This window comes from Mastomys coucha, unplaced genomic scaffold (assembly GCF_008632895.1).
Source record: "Mastomys coucha isolate ucsf_1 unplaced genomic scaffold, UCSF_Mcou_1 pScaffold12, whole genome shotgun sequence".
Lineage (NCBI taxonomy): Eukaryota > Metazoa > Chordata > Mammalia > Rodentia > Muridae > Mastomys > Mastomys coucha.
The window spans coordinates 10120644-10125533 of NW_022196894.1; the positions used below are offsets into that span (position 1 = coordinate 10120644).

At 47.8% G+C, this 4890-nt stretch overlaps 1 pseudogene; it reads right to left on the bottom strand.

The window, feature by feature from the left end:
* Positions 1-3435: 3435 nt before the first annotated feature.
* LOC116086296 lies at positions 3436-4228 on the bottom strand (annotated as a pseudogene).
* Positions 4229-4890: the final 662 nt, after the last annotated feature.

Sequence of the window (4890 nt, forward strand, 5' to 3'; positions counted from 1 at the left end):
CCAGTGGAGACAGAACTCCACCATAGTTTGCTGCAGACTGGGGAGCCTTGGTGATCCCTCAATCCACTGGAGAAACCGGGGTCCCAGTAATCAGGCGAGCAAGGAGTTGGCGATTGACAGACACAACACAAGGAAGTGCAGGATCTGAACGTATATTCTTAAAATTAGGCATCAGACCTTTATGGTCATTACAAAAGAAAAAAAAAAAGTCAGGCGGCTCAGCAATCAAGGTCCATCTGAGGCCATCTGAAACACACTGGGTCTAAAGCAGCAGCTGCCTCTTCTGGAGGGGCACTGCACCCCTGGACCCAGCTGAGCCCAAGGGAGCTATGGACCACAGGAGGGTAGAGACTCAAATACCTCACAGTGCAGCTCTCTCACACACACATACACACACACCCACACACCAGGCTCAAGGTCCAGCCCATCCTTAGTAAACACCCACTATGCTAATCTTCTTGACTAGGAGAGATATGCCCCAAGGGTCCCATTCTTCTAATCCCTGAGAGTGGCTCAGCTGCCTTACTTGACTGAAAATGAGAATTTTAGTTGACCTTGTCCTGGGATTATCAACTTCTATTCAGTAAACTTCAATGCTCAACCTCCCTCATTATCTCCCTAATAATGCCAGAGGCAATCAATCTGAATGTGTAAGATTCCCTACGAAATTCCAAACCAGGGTTCGTCTAAGATGTTGGAACATTGATGAAGGTCAGAGAGCAACGTCTAATTTTGTTTAGCTATTAGTAAATCATATCTTGGTGGGCACCTAGCACTCAAGACCTTCCATCAACTAACGCAAGGACAAATCTGGGCCGCCTCTGAGTCAAGGAGTGCCAACGAATGAATTCCAGTAGGCTACTTCTTTTGAAGTTTTCTGCCTCAAATCCACGGTCAAGCCCTCAAGCCTGACAAGCAGACCTCACTTGAGTGGGCGTGGCAAAAGTTCACTCTAGGGAATCAATGAATTTATTGGGTTTCCTTACTGAGCATAGGTGAAGGGTGTGGGTATTCCTCCCTCACAGAACACAGATGTAGAGTATGGTGCTCCTTCTTCAAAGGGCTGTACTGGAAAGTCTTTACTCAGCAGAGATAATGGCTTTCCATAGCCACACAGATGGAGAACCCAGTTTATAGGACATTCTTGTATACAGCAAGTGGTAGAAAGCAGGGGGATACTCAGATGAGGTCCACTGAGACTCCAATTCCTCTGCAAGGGGCTGTACCAGTCAACAAGACCAAGTGACACATATGCTCCAGTACACGTGTGCCCCAGTACACATATGGCCCCAGTACTCATACCTACTGACACACTTGTTTTCACAAGAACAGATCAACTAAAGTTCTAGTAAGTTACAATTATTCAAGAGCAACTAATGCCAGTGGTTAGTGGTATACATAAACACTCCAAGATGGTCATTGTCTTGGAGGACACTCTCACAAATACAAATGCCACACACACACACGCACACACACACACACACACACACACATTAATGCACTGGGGTGTAGCTGCATGCAAGATTGCTGCTTAGCATGAAGCCCTAGGTTCCATTCCCAGTGCCATGTGCACACACAAAATAACTACACAAATTTAATTTAAACGATTCAATAACATAGGGATCAAGGAACATGCATATATGCATTGCCCCCAAAAGCTCCCTTGTGTCTCTTTGACATCTACTAATTTATTTGAGTGTGGCAAGTACTTACCACATAAGACCCTCTCCCTGGAATCTAACAGCATGCACTGGCTCCTAGGCCTATGTTGGTAGCAGAGCCCTGGAATTAGTTGACCTTGAGTATTATAACTTTGCTAGAACTTTAGTTAATGTTCTTTTGTGTGTGTTTGAAGAACTGTGTCAGTAGGCATGAGTATCAATGCACACATATGATTGATTCTGTGGACAGTTTCGTGTTTGTTTTTGTCTCTGCAACTGTGGCACTGAAGCTGTTTGGAACTCATGCTTCTACTGCCTGAACTTTCCAAGTGCTAGGATTACAGAGGTCCACAGCCAGCACTGGCTTCTCACAAAGTAAAGACGTCCTCTCTCCACACAAGACACTCTCATGAATCTGGCTGTTGATAAGGATAAACCTCCAGGTTGGGGTGAACGGTGAAAAGAAACCACAGTGCTAACAAAGAGAGGCTGCCTGCCAGGCTCACAGTTTCTTCAAAAAAAAAAAAAAATGTATAAAGGGAGAGCACAAAGAGCAAACGGGCGAAGGCTATGGAGAACAGCTTGCACTGAACCTGCACTTCCATAGGCGAGATGCCAATGAAGAAGCTGTGTCCCCGGACCTGACCTTCTACAAGGGGCAGGTCTGGCAGGTCCCCACCTTCCCACACCCCACCCTCTGCCTGGGCTGACATCAGATGCTTAGAAAGTGACATTAAAGAATAAAAAAAAATGGACCCTTCCATAAAAGAGTGAGCAGTCTGTACACATTCCTTCCTTCAAACCAGAAGAGTATTTCGGCATGAACAACACTTAAAAGAAGTGTGTCAGAGCCTGAAGTGTGTGCTAGGGGAAGTTCTGCTGAGTTCATAGCAAGGCGGCTCTGTGTTTCCCTGGCCAGGAGCCCCCCTCAAGTCAGGGGAGTGTAGATGGGTGACTTAGTGTGGGCAAAACTTAACCAATGAGTCTGGAAGCCTCACTCATTACATGTAAGACCTCTTTTCTCCTCTCTCTTCCCCTCTCTCCTGTTTTCCCTCCTCTTCCTCCTCCTCCTCTTCCTCCTTCTCCTCTTCTTCCTCCTCCCTTCCCTTTTCTTTTAGTGAAAGATAAAGTCTCATGTAGCCCAGGCTGGCCTAGAACTCCCTATGTAAAAGAATGGCCATGAACTTCTGGTCCTCCTGCCTCCATCTCTCATGCTGAGGCACGTGTAATCATGTTTCACCATGCCTGGTTTGTGTGGTACTGGGGATGGGACCCAGTGCTTCATACATGCTCAGCAAGCACTCTACCAACAACCTCAACCTGTTCTGCTCCAAATACCTGTTGCCCAATGAGGCTGTAGCCCTTTAATTGTCAAATCTTTTAGCCAGCTATTTAAAAACAAAACAAAACAAAACTGGACTTCCAAAAAAATATGAAATTTCCTGATTTAAAAATGTTGACCTCTGAATCAAATGTACTGCTATTATTTTAGATGCTATTCAGGCCAAATGAAATACTTCTGAGTCATGTGGGTCTGTGGGCAAGCTCTAGGCAAACAAACAAAAACAAAAAACAACAACACAACAACTTCAAAATCCAGCAGGCATTTTTTAAGTTGCTGTTTGTATAAGAGTCAGGCGATGGCTCTGGTGGATTTCAAAGAAGAGTCCTGTTCCCATGGGGAAGTAGACCTTTCACTTGCATTTAGTCCAACCTCCTTTTTTTTTTTTTTAATTTTGTAATTATATTTATGTACAGAAAACTTAGTGTACATTTACCCCAATTTAGTGGCCAGTTCTTTAGCCTTTGCCTTTTCCAGCTTGGCAATTCGAGCCACAGACTTAGGACCCAGGATGTAGCCTCCCCAGTGGTGACAAATTGTATCTGTCATTATAATTGGTCCTAATAGCTTCTACCAACTTAGCCAGAGCACACTTGTCTTCCAAGTTAACCCATGTGAAGGCAACAGTGGTGCATGTCTTCCTGTGGACCAGGCACCCCAGCCTAGCCTTCCCCTTGATGATGCAGTAGGGCCCCCCCATCTTTCGATACAGGGCAGGCAGGAAAACCACCAGCTCAATAGGATCTACATCATGGGCAATCACCACCAGCCTTCTTGTTCTCCACCAAGGTGGTGACTGTGTTGACTCCTGCTTGGAGGACGGGTGGTCTCTTAGTTGGGACATCCCCTTTGCCAGCAGCTTTCTTCTCAGCACGGGTCCATTGCCTTTGCTTCTCCTCTTGCTTTGTCTCTGGCCTGTGCTTGTGGGCAAGCTTAAGCAGCTGAGTAGCTGTTTGCCTGTCCAGGGCCTGGGTGAACAGGTTAATGGCAGGAGGTACTTTGAGACACTTATAGAGGATGGCTCTTTGCTGCTGCAGCCTGATGTAGCGGGGCCATTTGACAAAGCGTGTTAGATCTCTTTTGGGCTGGATGTTCTGGCCAATGCCGAAGTTCTTGGGCCTCTTCTCAAACAAAGGATTGACCACCTTTTTGGCCTGCTGTTTCTTGATAACAGCAAGGGAGCAGGGGCCACCTTCTTCCCCTTCGCCTTCTTTCCTTTGGGCATCTTGCTTGGCTGGTGGAGAGCTAGTCCAGACCTTCTTGTATCTTGCTTCCTTGCTCTCCCCACTCTTCTACCTCCTCCTCTTCCTCCTCCTCTTCCTACAGCTCCTCCTCCTGCCCCTCCACCTCCTCCTCCTCTACCACCTCCTCATCTTCTTCCAGCTCCTCCTCCTGCCCCTCCACCTCCTCCTCCTCCACCACCTCCTCCTCCTCTATCCCCTGCTCCTCCTCCTTCTCCTCTTCCTCCTCATCTTCCTTCAGCTCCTCCTCCTCCTGCTCCTCCACTTCCTCCTCCTGCTCTTCCACTTCCTTCTCCTTTGCCTCCTGCTCCTTCTCCTCTAGCTCTTCTACCTCCTCCTCCTCCCCTGCTCCTCTTCCTCCTGTTCCTCCTCCACCACCCATCACCTCCTCCTCCTTCTCATCCTCATCCTGCTCCTCTACCTCCTCCTTCTCCTCTTCCTCCTCATCTTTCTTCAGCTCCTCCTCCTCCTGCTCCTCCACTTCCTCCTTCTGCCCCTCTACCTCCTCTTCCTTTATCTCCTGCTCCTCCTCCTTCTCCTTTTCCTCCTCATCTTCCTTCAGCTCCTCCTCCTCCTGCTCCTCCATTTCCTCCTTCTGCTCCTCCACCCCCTCCTCCTTCGCCTCCTGCTCCTTCTCCTCCTGCTC